Source organism: Phyllobates terribilis, unplaced genomic scaffold (genome assembly GCF_046119375.1).
Source record: "Phyllobates terribilis strain yellow unplaced genomic scaffold, ASM4611937v1 Scaffold_5__5_contigs__length_657084704, whole genome shotgun sequence".
Classification (NCBI taxonomy): domain Eukaryota; kingdom Metazoa; phylum Chordata; class Amphibia; order Anura; family Dendrobatidae; genus Phyllobates; species Phyllobates terribilis.
The window spans coordinates 533642890-533658106 of record NW_027362765.1 but is presented as its reverse complement, the minus strand read 5'-3'; positions in this window follow the sequence as shown (position 1 = coordinate 533658106).

The window sequence follows — 15217 nt, the reverse complement described above, 5'->3', positions numbered from 1 at the left end:
TATCAATGCCTGTTGGAAGAGTGGTGGAGATCGCAGTGGAATAAAAAGACAATATCAATGCCCCTTGGAAGAGTAGTGGAGGTACCAGTGGAATAAAAAGACAATATCAATGACCCTTGGAAGAGACGTGGAGGTCACAGTAGCTTAACAAGATGATTTTAATGCCCCTTGGAAGAGACGTGGAGTTCACAGTAGCTTAATAAAACGGTTTTAATGTCCCTTGGAAGAGACATAGAGGTCCCAGTGGAATAAAACGACAATATCAATGCCCCTTGGAAGAGTGGTGGAGGTCCCAGTGGAATAAAAAGACAATACCAATGCCCCTTGGAAGAGTGGTGGAGGTTACAGTGGAATAAAAAGACTATATCAATTTCCCTTGGAAGAGTGGTGGAGGTCGCAGTGGAATAAGAAGACAATATCAATGCCCTTGGAAGAATGGTGGAGGTCCCAGTGGAATAAAAAGACAATATCAATGCCCCATGGAAGAGTGGTTCAGGTTCCAGTGAAATAAAAAGACAATATCAATGCCTGTTGGAAGAGTGGTGGAGGTGGCAGTGGAATAAAAATACAATATCAATGCCCCTTGGAAGAGTGGTGGAGGTCACAGTGTAATAAAAACACAATATCAATGACCCTTGGAAGAGACGTGGAGGTCACAGTAGCTTAACAAGATGATTTTAATGCCCCTTGGAAGAGACGTGGAGTTCACAGTATCTTAATAAGACGGTTTTAATCTCCCTTGGAAGAGACATGGAGGACCTAGTGGAATAAAAAGACAATATCAATGTCCGTTGGAAGAGTGGTGGAAGTCCCAGTGGAATAAAAAGACAAAATCAATGCCCCTTGGAAGAGTGGTGGAGGTTACAGTGGAAGAAAAAGACTATAGCAATTTCCCTTGGAAGAGTGGTGGAGGTCGCAGTGGAATAAGAAGACAATATCAATGCATCATGGAAGAATGGTGGAGGTTGCAGTGGAATAAAAAGACAATATCAATGCCCCTTGGAAGAGTTTTGGACGTCCCAGTGGAATAAAAAGACAATATCAATGCCCTTTCAAAGAGACGTGGGGGTCACAGTAGCTTAACAAGACGATTTTAATGGAACTTGGAAGAGACGTGGAGTTCAGAATGGTTTAACAAGATGGTTTTAATGCCCCTTGGAAGACACGTGGATGTCATAGTAGCTTAACAAGACGGTTTTAAAACCCCTTGGTAGAGACGTGAAGGTCCCAGTGGAATAAAAAGACAATTTCAATGCCCCTTGTAAGAGTGGTGGAGGTTTCAATGGAATAAAAAGACAATATCAATGATCCTTGGAAGAGACGTGGAGGTCACAGTAGATTAAGAAGACGGTTTTATTGCCCTTTGGAAGAGACGTGGAGTTCAGAGTGGTTTAACAAGATGGTTTTAATGCCCCTTGGAAGAGACGTGGAGGTCACAGTAGCTTAACAAGATGATCTTAATGCCCCTTGGAAGAGACATGGAGTTCAGACTGGTTTAACAAGACGGTTTTAATGCCCCTTGGAAGAGACGTGAAAGGGCCAGTGGAATAAAAAGACAACATCAACGACCCTTGGAAGAGAAGTGGAGGTCACAGTAGCTTAACAAGACAATTTTAATGCCCCTTGGAAGAGACGTGGAGTTCAGAGTGGTTTAACAAGACGGTTTTAATGCCCCTTGGAAGAGTAGCGGAGGTCCCAGTGGAATAAAAAGACAATATCAATAACCCTTGGAAGAGACGTGGAGGTCACAGTAGCTTAACAAGACGATTTTAATGCGCCTTGGAAGAGACATGGAGTTCATAGTAGCTTAATAAGACGGTTTTAATGCCCCTTGGAAGAGAAATGGAGGTCCCAGGGGAAAAAAAAGACAATATCAATGCCCCTTGGAAGAGTGGTGGAGGTCCCAGTGGAATAAAAAAACAATATCAATGCCCCTTGGAAGAGTGGTGGAGGTCCCAGTGGAATAAAAAGACAATATCAATGCCGCTTGTAACAGTGGTGTAGGTCGCAGTGGAATAAAAATACAATATCAATGTCCCTTGGAAGTGTGGTGGAGGTCCCAGTGGAAAAAAAAGACAATATCAATTACCCTTGGAAGAGACGAGGAGGTCACTGTAGCTTAACAAAATGATTTTAATGCCCCTTGGAAGAGACGTGGAGTTCAGAGTGGCTTAACAAGACGGTTTTTATGCCACTTGGAAGAGACGTGGAGTTCAGAGTGGTTTAACAAGACGGTTTTAATGCCCATTGAAGGAGACGTGGAGGTCACAGTAGCTTAAAAAAACGGTTTTAATGCCCCTTGGATGAGACTTGGAGTTCAGAGTGGTTTAACAAGACGGTTTTAATTTCCCTTGGAAGAGACTTGGAGGTAACAGTAGCTTAACAAGACGGTTTTAATGCCCCTTGGAAGAGACGTGGAGTTCAGAGTGGTTTAACAAGACGGTTTTAATGCCCCTTGGAAGAGACGTGGAGGTCACAGTAGCTTAACAAGACGGTTTTAATGTCCCTTGGAAATGACGTGGAGTACACAGTTGTTTAACAAGAAGGTTTTAATGCCCCTTGGAAGAGACGTGGAGGTCACAGTAGCTTAACAAGACAGTTTTAATGCCCCTTGGAAGAAACGTGGAGTTCAGAGTGGTTTAACAAGACGGTTTTAATGCCCCCTGGAAGAGACCTGGAGGTCACAGTTGAATAAAAATACAATATCAATGCCATTTGGAAGAGTGGTGGAGGTCCCAATGGAAAAAAAAGACAATATCAATGCCCCTTGGAAGAGTGTTGGAGGTCGCAGTGAAATAGAAAGACAATATCAATGCCCCTGGGAAGAGTGGTGGAGGTCCCAGTGGAATAAAAAGACAATATCAATGACCCTTGGAAGAGACGTGGAGGTCAAAGTGGCTTAAGAAGACTGTTTTAATGCCCCTTGGAAGAGACGTGGAGTTCAGAATGGTTTAACAAGACGGTTTTAATGCCTCTTGGAAGAGACGTGGAGGTCACAGTAGCTTAACAAGACGGTGTAAATGCCCCTTGGAAGAGACGTGGGGTACAGAGTGGTTTAACAAGACTGTTTTAATGCCCCTTGGAAGAGACGTGGAGGTCCCAGTGGAATAAAAAGACAATATCAATGCCCCTTGGAAGAGTGGTGGAGGTTCCAGTGAAATAAAAAGACAATATCAATGCCTGTTGGAAGAGTGGTGGAGGTCGCAGTGGAATAAAAAGACAATATCAATGCCCCTTGTAAGAGTGGTGGAAGTCCCAGTGGAATAAAAAGACAATATCAATTTCCCTTGGAAGAGTGGTGGAGGTCGCAGTGGAATAAGAAGACAATATCAATGCCCCTTGCAAGAATGGTGGAGGTCCCAGTGGAATTAAAAGACAATATCAATGCCCCTTGGAAGAGTGGTGGGGGTTCCAGTGAAATAAAAAGACAATATCAATGCCTGTTGGAAGAGTGGTGGAGGACGCAGTGGAATAAAAAGACAATATCAATGCCCCTTGGAAGAGTGGTGGAGGTCCCAGTGGAATAAAAAGACAATATCAATGACCCTTGGAAGAGACGTGGAGGTCACAGTAGCTTAACAAGATGATTTTAATGCCCCTTGGAAGAGACGTGGAGTTCACAGTAGCTTAATAAAACGGTTTTAATGTCCCTTGGAAGAGACATAGAGGTCCCAGTGGAATAAAAAGACAATATCAATGCCCCTTGGAAGAGTGGTGGAGGTCCCAGTGGAATAAAAAGACAATACCAATGCCCCTTGGAAGAGTGGTGGAGGTTACAGTGGAATAAAAAGACTATATCAATTTCCCTTGGAAGAGTGGTGGAGGTCGCAGTGGAATAAGAAGACAATATCAATGCCCCTTGCAAGAATGGTGGAGGTCCCAGTGGAATAAAAAGACAATATCAATGCCCCATGGAAGAGTGGTGGAGGTTCCAGTGAAATAAAAAGACAATATCAATGCCTGTTGGAAGAGTGGTGGAGGTCGCAGTGGAATAAAAATACAATATCAATGCCCCTTAGAAGAGTGGTGGAGGTCCCAGTGGAATAAAAACACAATATCAATGACCCTTGGAAGAGACGTGGAGGTCACAGTAGCTTAACAAGATGATTTTAATGCCCCTTGGAAGAGACGTGGAGTTCACAGTATCTTAATAAGACGGTTTTCATCTCCCTTGTAAGAGACATGGAGGACCTAGTGGAATAAAAAGACAATATCAATGTCCGTTGGAAGAGTGGTGGAGGTCCCAGTGGAATAAAAAGACAAAATCAATGCCCCTTGGAAGAGTGGTGGAGGTTACAGTGGAAGAAAAAGACTATAGCAATTTCCCTTGGAAGAGTGGTGGAAGTCGCAGTGGAAGAAGAAGACAATATCAATGCATCTTGGAAGAATGGTGGAGGTTGCAGTGAAATAAAAAGACAATATCAATGCCCCTTGGAAGAGTTTTGGAGGTCCCAGTGGAATAAAAAGACAATATCAATGCCCCTTCAAAGAGACGTGGAGGTCACAGTAGCTTAACAAGACGATTTTAATGGAACTTGGAAGAGACGTGGAGTTCAGAATGGTTTAACAAGATGGTTTTAATGCCCCTTGGAAGACACGTGGATGTCATAGTAGCTTAACAAGACGGTTTTAAAACCCCTTGGAAGAGACGTGAAGGTCCCAGTGGAATAAAAAGACAATATCAATGCCCCTTGTAAGAGTGGTGGAGGTCTCAGTGGAATAAAAAGACAATATCAATGATCCTTGGAAGAGACGTGGAGGTCACAGTAGATTAAGAAGACGGTTTTATTGCCCTTTGGAAGAGACGTGGAGTTCAGAGTGGTTTAACAAGATGGTTTTAATGCCCCTTGGAAGAGACGTGGAGGTCACAGTAGCTTAACAAGATGATCTTAATGCCCCTTGGAAGAGACGTGGAGTTCAGACTGGTTTAACAAGACGGTTTTAATGCCCCTTGGAAGAGACGTGAAAGGCCCAGTGGAATAAAAAGACAACATCAACGACCCTTGGAAGAGAAGTGGAGGTCACAGTAGCTTAACAAGACGATTTTAATGCCCCTTGGAAGAGACGTGGAGTTCAGAGTGGTTTAACAAAACGGTTTTAATGCCCCTTGGAAGAGTAGCGGAGGTCCCAGTGGAATAAAAAGACAATATCAATAACCCTTGGAATAGACGTGGAGGTCACAGTAGCTTAACAAGACGATTTTAATGCGCCTTGGAAGAGACATGGAGTTCATAGTAGCTTAATAAGATGGTTTTAATGCCACTTGGAAGAGACATGGAGGTCCCAGTGGAAAAAAAAGACAATATCAATGCCCCTTGGAAGAGTGGTGGAGGTCCCAGTGGAATAAAAAAACAATATCAATGCCCCTTGGAAGAGTGGTGGAGGTCCCAGTGGAATAAAAAGACAATATCAATGCCGCTTGTAACAGTGGTGTAGGTCGCAGTGGAATAAAAATACAATATCAATGTCCCTTGGAAGTGTGGTGGAGGTCCCAGTGGAAAAAAAAGACAATATCAATTACCCTTGGAAGAGACGAGGAGGTCACTGTAGCTTAATAAGATGATTTTAATGCCCCTTGGAAGAGACGTGGAGTTCAGAGTGGCTTAACAAGACGGTTTTTATGCCCCTTGGAAGAGACGTGGAGTTCAGAGTGGTTTAACAAGACGGTTTTAATGCCCATTGAAGGAGACGTGGAGGTCACAGTAGCTTAAAAAAACGGTTTTAATGCCCCTTGGATGAGACTTGGAGTTCAGAGTGGTTTAACAAGACGGTTTTAATTTCCCTTGGAAGAGACTTGGAGGTAACAGTAGCTTAACAAGACGGTTTTAATGCCCCTTGGAAGAGACGTGGAGTTCAGAGTGGTTTAACAAGACGGTTTTAATGCCCCTTGGAAGAGACGTGGAGGTCACAGTAGCTTAACAAGACGGTTTTAATGTCCCTTGGAAATGACGTGGAGTACACAGTTGTTTAACAAGAAGGTTTTAATGCCCCTTGGAAGAGACGTGGAGGTCACAGTAGCTTAACAAGACAGTTTTAATGCCCCTTGGAAGAAACGTGGAGTTCAGAGTGGTTTAACAAGACGGTTTTAATGCCCCCTGGAAGAGACCTGGAGGTCACAGTTGAATAAAAATACAATATCAATGCCATTTGGAAGAGTGGTGGAGGTCCCAATGGAAAAAAAAGACAATAACAATGCCCCTTGGAAGAGTGTTGGAGGTCGCAGTGAAATAGAAAGACAATATCAATGCCCCTGGGAAGAGTGGTGGAGGTCCCAGTGGAATAAAAAGACAATATCAATGACCCTTGGAAGAGACGTGGAGGTCAAAGTAGCTTAAGAAGACTGTTTTAATGCCCCTTGGAAGAGACGTGGAGTTCAGAATGGTTTAACAAGACGGTTTTAATGCCTCTTGGAAGAGACGTGGAGGTCACAGTAGCTTAACAAGACGGTGTAAATGCCCCTTGGAAGAGACGTGGGGTACAGAGTGGTTTAACAAGACTGTTTTAATGCCCCTTGGAAGAGACGTGGAGGTCCCAGTGGAAAAAAAAAATATATCAATGCCCCTTGGAAGAGTGGTGGAGGTTCCAGTGAAATAAAAAGACAATATCAATGCCTGTTGGAAGGTCGCAGTGGAATAAAAAGACAATATCAATGCCCCTTGGAAGAGTGGTGGAAGTCCCAGTGGAATAAAAAGACAATATCAATTTCCCTTGGAAGAGTGGTGGAGGTCGCAGTGGAATAAGAAGACAATATCAATGCCCCTTGCAAGAATGGTGGAGGTCCCAGTGGAATTAAAAGACAATATCAATGCCCCTTTGAAGAGTGGTGGGGGTTCCAGTGAAATAAAAAGACAATATCAATGCCTGTTGGAAGAGTGGTGGAGGTCGCAGTGGAATAAAAAGACAATATCAATGCCCCTTGGAAGAGTGGTGGAGGTCCCAGTAGAATAAAAAGACAATATCAATGACCCTTGGAAGAGACGTGGAGGTCACAGTAACTTAACAAGATGATTTTAATGCCCCTTGGAAGAGACGTGGAGTTCACAGTAGCTTAATAAAACGGTTTTAATGCCCCTTGGAGGAGACATAGAGGTCCCAGTGGAATAAAAAGACAATATCAATGCCCGTTGGAAGAGTGGTGGAGGTCCCATTGGAATAAAAAGACAATATCAATGCCCCTTGGAAGAGTGGTGGAGGTTACAGTGGAATAAAAAGACTATATCAATTTCCCTTGAAAGAGTGGTGGAGGTCACAGTGGAATAAGAAGATAATATAAATGCCCCTTGTAAGAATGGTGGAGGTCCCAGTGGAATAAAAAGACAATATCAATGCCCCTTGGAAGAGTGGTGGAGGTTACAGTGGAATAAAAAGAGTATATCAATTTCCCTTGAAAGAGTTTTGGAGGTCGCAGTGGAATAAGAAGATAATATCAATGCCCCTTGGAAGAATGGTGGAGGTCCCAGTGGAATAAAAAGACAATATCAATGCCCCTTGGAAGAGTGGTGGGGGTTCCAGTGAAATAAAAAGACAATATCAATGCCTGTTGGAAGAGTGGTGGAGGTCGCAGTGGAATAAAAGACAATATCAATGCCCCTTGAAAGAGTGGTGGAGGTCCCAGTGGAATAAAAAAACAATATCAATGACCCTTGGAAGAGATGTGGAGGTCACAGTAGCTTAACAAGATGATTTTAATGCCCCTTGGAAGACACGTGGAGTTCACAGTAGCTTAATAAGTCGGTTTTAATGCCCCTTGGAAGAGACATGGAGGACCTAGTGGAATAAAAAGACAATATCAATGCCCCTTGGAAGAGTTTTGGAGGTCCCAGTGGAATAAAACACAATATCAATGCCCCTTGGAAGAGACGTGGAGGTCACAGTAGCTTAACAAGACGTTTTTAATGGAACTTGGAAGAGACGTGGAGTTCAGAATGGTTTAACAAGATGGTTTTAATGCCCCTTGGAAGAGACGTGGATGTCACAGTAGCTTAACAAGACGGTTTTAAAACCCCTTGGAAGAGACGTGAAGGAACCAGTGGAATAAAAAGACTATATCAATTTCCCTTGAAAGAGTGGTGGAGGTCGCAGTGGAATAAGAAGACAATATCAATGCCCCTTGGAAGAATGGTGGAGGTCCCAGTGGAATAAAAAGACAATATCAATGCCCCTTGGAAGAGTGGTGGGGGTTCCAGTGAAATAAAAAGACAATATCAATGCCTGTTGGAAGAGTGGTGGAGGTCGCAGTGGAATAAAAAGACAATATCAATGCCCCTTGAAAGAGTGGTGGAGGTCCCAGTGGAATAAAAAGACAATATCAATGACCCTTGGAAGAGACGTGGAGGTCACAGTAGCTTAACAAGATGATTTTAATGCCCCTTGGAAGAGACGTGGAGTTCACAGTAGCTTAATAAGACAGTTTTAATGCCCCTTGGAAGAGACATGGAGGACCTAGTGGAATAAAAAGACAATATCAATGCCCCTTGAAAGAGTGGTGGAGGTCCCAGTGGAATAAAAAGACAATATCAATGCCCCTTGGAAGTGTGGTAGAGGTTACAGTGGAAGAAAAAGACTATATCAATTTCCCTTGGAAGAGTGGTGGAGGTCGCAGTGGAATAAGAAGACAATATCAATGCCCCTTGGAAGAATGGTGGAGGTTGCAGTGGAATAAAAAGACAATATCAATGCCCCTTGGAAGAGTTTTGGACGTCCCAGTGGAATAAAAAGACAATATCAATGCCCCTTGGAAGAGTCGTGGAGGTCACAGTAGCTTAACAAGACGATTTTCATGGTACTTGGAAGAGACGTGGTGTTCAGAATGGTTTAACAAGATGGTTTTAATGCCCCTTGGAAGAGACGTGGATGTCACAGTAGCTTAACAAGATGGTTTTAAAACCCCTTGGAAGAGAAGTGAAGGTCCCAGTGGAATAAAAAGACAATATCAATGCCCCTTGTAAGAGTGGTGGAGGTCTCAGTGGAATAAAAAGACAATATCAATGATCCTTGGAAGAGACGTGGAGGTCACAGTAGATTAAGACGGTTTTATTGCCCATTGGAAGTGACATGGAGTTCAGAGTGGTTTAACAAGATGGTTTTAATGCCCCTTGGAAGAGACGTGGAGGTCACAGTAGCTTAACAAGACGGTTCTAATGCCCCTTGGAAGAGGCGTGGAGTTCAGAGTGGTTTAACAAGACGGATTTAATGCCCCTTGGAAGAGACGTAGAAGGCCCAGTGGAATAAAAAGACAACATCAATGACCCTTGGAAGAGACCTGGAGGTCACAGTAGCTTAACAAGACGATTTTAATGCCCCTTGGAAGAGACGTGGAGTTCAGAGTGGTTTAACAAGACGTTTTTAATGCCCCTTGGAATAGTGGTGGAGGTCCCAGCGGAATAAAAAGACAGTATCAATGACCCTTGGAAGAGACGTGGAGGTCACAGTAGCTTAACAAGATGATTTTAATGCCCCTTGGAAGAGACGTGGAGTTCATAGTAGCTTAATAAGACGGTTTTAATGCCCCTTGGAAGAGACATGGAGGTCCCAGTGGAAAAAAAAGACAATATCAATGCCCCTTGGAAGAGTGGTGGAGGTCCCAGTGGAATAAAAAGAGAATACCAATGCCCCTTGGAAGAGTGGTGGAGGTCCCAGTGGAATAAAAAGACAATATCAATGCCCCTTGTAACAGTGGTGGAGGTCGCAGTGGAATAAAAATACAATATCAATGCCCCTTGGAAGTGTGGTGTAGGTCCCAGTGGAAAAAAAAGACAATATCAATTACCCTTGAAAGAGACGAGGAGGTCACAGTAGCTTAACAAGATGATTTTAATGCCTCTTGGAAGAGACGTGGAGTTCAGAGTGGCTTAACAAGACGGTTTTTATGCCCATTGGAAGAGATGTGGAGTTCAGAGTGGTTTAACAAGACTGTTTTAATGCCCATTGAAGGAGACGTGGAGGTCACAGTAGCTTAAATAAACGGTTTTAATGCCCCTTGGATGAGACTTGGAGTTCAGAGTGGTTTAACAAGACTGTTTTAATTTCCCTTGGAAGAGACTTGGAGGTCACAGTAGCTTAACAAGACGGTTTTAATGCCCCTTGGAAGAGACGTGGAGTTCAGAGTGTTTTAACAAGACGGTTTTAATGCCCCTTGGAAGAGATGTGAAGGTCACAGTAGCTTAACAAGACGGTTTTAGTGTCCCTTGGAAATGACGTGGAGTACAAAGTGGTTTAACAAGAAGGTTGTAATGCCCCTTGGCAGAGACGTGGAGGTCACAGTAGCTTAACAAGACAGTTTTAATGCCCCTTGGAAGAAACGTGGTGTTCCGAGTGGTTTAACAAGACGTTTTTTAATGCCCCCTGGAAGAAACGTGGAGGTCGCAGTGGAATAAAAAGACAATATCTATGCCCCTTGGAAGAGTGGTGGAGGTCGCAGTGGAATAAAAAGACAATATCAATGACCCTTGGAAGAGACGTGGAGGTCACAGTAGCTTAACAAGATGATTTTAATGCCCCTTGGAAGAGACGTGGAGTTCACAGTAGCTTAATAAAACGGTTTTAATGCCCCTTGGAAGAGACATAGAGGTCCCAGTGGAATAAAAAGACAATATCAATGCCCGTTGGAAGAGTGGTGGAGGTCCCATTGGAATAAAAAGACAATATCAATGCCCCTTGGAAGAGTGGTGGAGGTTACAGTGGAATAAAAAGACAATATCAATGCCTGTTGGAAGAGTGGTGGAGGTCGCAGTGGAATAAAAAGACAATATCAATGCCCCTTGAAAGAGTGGTGGAGGTCCCAGTGGAATAAAAAGACAATATCAATGACCCTTGGAAGAGACGTGGAGGTCACAGTAGCTTAACAAGCTGATTTTAATGCCCCTTGGAAGACACGTGGAGTTCACAGTAGCTTAATAAGTCGGTTTTAATGCCCCTTGGAAGAGACATGGAGGACCTAGTGGAATAAAATGACAATATCAATGCCCCTTGGAAGAGTGGTGGAGGTCCCAGTGGAATAAAAAGACAATATCAATGCCCCTTGGAAGAGTGGTGGAGGTTACAGTGGAAGAAAAAGACTATACAATTTCCCTTGGAAGAGTGGTGGAGGTCGCAGTGGAATAAGAAGACAATATCAATGCCCCTTGGAAGAATGGTGGAGGTTGCAGTGGAATAAAAAGACAATATCAATGCCCCTTGGAAGAGTTTTGGAGGTCCCAGTGGAATAAAAAGACAATATCAATGCCCCTTGGAAGAGACGTGGAGGTCACAGTAGCTTAACAAGACGATTTTAATGGAACTTGGAAGAGACGTGGAGTTCAGAATGGTTTAACAAGATGGTTTTAATGCCCCTTGGAAGAGACGTGGATGTCACAGTAGCTTAACAAGACGGTTTTAAAACCCCTTGGAAGAGACGTGAAGGTCCCAGTGGAATAAAAAGACTATATCAATTTCCCTTGAAAGAGTGGTGGAGGTCGCAGTGGAATAAGAAGACAATATCAATGCCCCTTGGAAGAATGGTGGAGGTCCCAGTGGAATAAAAAGACAATATCAATGCCCCTTGGAAGAGTGGTGGGGGTTCCAGTGAAATAAAAAGACAATATCAATGCCTGTTGGAAGAGTGGTGGAGGTCGCAGTGGAATAAAAAGACAATATCAATGCCCCTTGAAAGAGTGGTGGAGGTCCCAGTGGAATAAAAAGACAATATCAATGACCCTTGGAAGAGACGTGGAGGTCACAGTAGCTTAACAAGATGATTTTAATGCCCCTTGGAAGAGACGTGGAGTTCACAGTAGCTTAATAAGATGGTTTTAATGCCCCTTGGAAGAGACATGGAGGACCTAGTGGAATAAAAAGACAATATCAATGCCCCTTGGAAGAGTGGTGGAGGTCCTAGTGGAATAAAAAGACAATATCAATGCCCCTTGGAAGAGTGGTGGAGGTTACAGTGGAAGAAAAAGACTATATCAATTTCCCTTGGAAGAGTGGTGGAGGTCGCAATGGAATAAGAAGACAATATCAATGCCCCTTGGAAGAATGGTGGAGGTTGCAGTGGAATAAAAAGACAATATCAATGCCCCTTGGAAGAGTTTTGGACGTCCCAGTGGAATAAAAAGACAATATCAATGCCCCTTGGAAGAGGCGAGGAGGTCACAGTAGCTTAACAAGACGATTTTAATGGTACTTGGAAGAGACGTGGAGTTCAGAATGGTTTAACAAGATGGTTTTAATGCCCCTTGGAAGAGACGTGGATGTCACAGTAGCTTAACAAGATGGTTTTAAAACCCCTTGGAAGAGACGTGAAGGTCCCAGTGGAATAAAAAGACAATATCAATGCCCCTTGTAAGAGTGGTGGAGGTCTCAGTGGAATAAAAAGACATTATCAATGATCCTTGGAAGAGACGTGGAGGTCACAGTAGATTAAGACGGCTTTATTGCCCATTGAACGAGACGTGGAGTTCAGAGTGGTTTAACAAGATGGTTTTAATGCCCCTTGGAAGAGACGTGGAGGTCACAGTAGCTTAACAAGACGGTTTTAATGCCCCTTGGAAGAGGCGTGGAGTTCAGAGTGGTTTAACAAGACGGATTTAATGCCCCTTGGAAGAGACGTGGAAGGCCCAGTGGAATAAAAAGACAACATCAATGACCCTTGGAAGAGACGTGGAGGTCACAGTAGCTTAACAAGATGATTTTAATGCCCCTTGGAAGAGACGTGGAGTTCATAGTAGCTTAATAAGACGGTTTTAATGCCCCTTGGAAGAGACATGGAGGTCCCAGTGGAAAAAATAGACAATATCAATGACCCTTGGAAGAGACGTGGAGGTCACAGTAGCTTAACAAGATGATTTTAATGCCCCTTTGAAGAGACGTGGAGTTCATAGTAGCTTAATAAGACGGTTTTAATGCCCCTTGGAAGAGACATGGAGGTCCCAGTGGAATAAAAAGACATTATCAATGCCCCTTGTAACAGTGGTGGAGGTTGCAGTGGAATAAAAATACAATATCAATGCCCCTTGGAAGTGTGGTGTAGGTCCCAGTGGAAAAAAAAAGACAATATCAATTACCCTTGGAAGAGACGAGGAGGTCACAGTAGCTTAGCAAGATGATTTTAATGCCCCTTGGAAGAGACGTGGAGTTCAGAGTGGCTTAACAAGGCGGTTTTTATGCCCCTTGGAAGAGATGTGGAGTTCAGAGTGGTTTAACAAGACTGTTTTAATGCCCATTGAAGGAGACGTGGAGGTCACAGTAGCTTAAAAAAACGGTTTTAATGCCTCTTGGATGAGACGTGGAGTTCAGAGTGGTTTAACAAGACTGTTTTAATTTCCCTTGGAAGAGACTTGGAGGTCACAGTAGCTTAACAAGACGGTTTTAATGCCTCTTGGAAGAGACGTGGAGTTCAGAGTGTTTTAACAAGACGGTTTTAATGCCCCTTGGAAGAGATGTGAAGGTCACAGTAGCTTAACAAGACGGTTTTAGTGTCCCTTGGAAGAGACGTGGAGGTCACATTGGAATAAAAAGACAATATCAATTCCCCTTCGAAGAGACGTGAAGGTCCCAGTGGAATAAAAAGACATTATCAATGAACCTTGGAAGAGACGTGGAGGTCACAGTAGCTTAACAAAACGAATTTAATGCCTCTTACAAGAGCCATTCAGTACAGCATATTAAAAACATTATTCCCATTATTGGGGAATGGGTCTCCCATAGTCTTTGCCTGTGCCTTCCAAGCAAAAGCTGCCAAAAATTAGGACGGAGGAACTTGCAATGGCCCTTACAAGAGCCATGCAGTAAAGCATATTAATAACATTATTCACATTATTGGGGAGTGGGTCTCCCATAGTCTTTGCCTATTCCTTCCAAGCAAAAGCTGCCAAAAATTACCACGGAGGAACTTGCAATTCCCCTTACAAGAGCCATGCAGTAGAGCATATTAAAAACATTATTCCCATTATTGGGGAGTGGGTCTCCCATAGTCTTTGCCTATGCCTTCCAAGCAAAAGCTGCCAAAAATTAGGACGGAGGAACTTGCAATGCCCCTTACAAGAGCCATGCAGTACTGCATATTAAAAACATTATTCCCATTATTGGGGAGTGGGTCTCCCATAGTCTTTGCCTATGCCTTCCAAGCAAAAGCTGCCAAAAATTAGGACAGAGGAACATGCAATGCTGGCAACACGGACCACGGTCACCCTGGTGGTATAGTGGTAGTGGAGGCTGAGGATAAGGAGAAGAGCAAAAAACAGCCAAAATGAGGAAGCGTATACCCATGTGTGGGTGTGAAGCAGTGCATGGGAATACACCTCCCGAAATAACACAGTGGATTTGACTTTATGTTACTTTGCTGTCATTTGGTGGTGATTAGAATTCTGGCCCAATCCAGCCCTTGTTCATTTTGATGAGGGTCAGCTTGTCAGCATTGTCAGTTGACAGGCGAGTGCGCTTATCAGTTATAATTCCCCCAGCGGCACTAAAAACACGCTCCGATAACACGCTAGCGGCAGGGCATGCCAGGACATCCAAGGCATACATAGCGAGTTCATTCCCAGTGTCCAGCTTGGATACCCACTAATTAAAAGGCACAGAGGAATCACGGAGGACGCTGGTACGGTCAGCAAGGTACTACCTCACCATCTTTTGAAACGTTCCACTCCTTGTGAGAGTACCCTGTGCCTCAGGGCCTGTAAGCTGGGCGGGTCTCAGAAAACTGTCCCAGAACGTTGACAGTGTTACCCTGCCTCTGCTGGATTGGAGTTGTGTCTCTCTCGCCTGTTTGCCTTGATTGGGCAACGAACTGTGACCTCTGCCGCTAGCGTGTTCAGATGGGAATTTTTTTAACAGTTCTGCAGCAAGGGCCTTCTGGTACTGCCCTATTTTTGTATATCTCTCCACCTCAGGAATAAGAGAGTGAAAATTCTCCTTGCAGCGGTGGTCTAAAAGTGTCACCAACCAGTAATGACTGTCACCCAACATTTTGAGAACGCAAGGGGCCCGGTTAAGGCAGCGTAACATAAAGTCAGCCATGCGTGCCAGACTGGTAACGGGCAAGACTTCCGTGTCCTCACCAAGATGACGACTGAACATGCTCTCCTCCTCCCCCCTGTCCTCAGGCCACCCACGCTGAACCGACGGTATGACAGTTGTACAGGTACTACCATCTACAGCGCATGATACCAGCTCCTGTTCTTGCTCCTCCTCCTCTCCCTCATTATCCCCCAATGCACGTTGGGATGAGATGAGG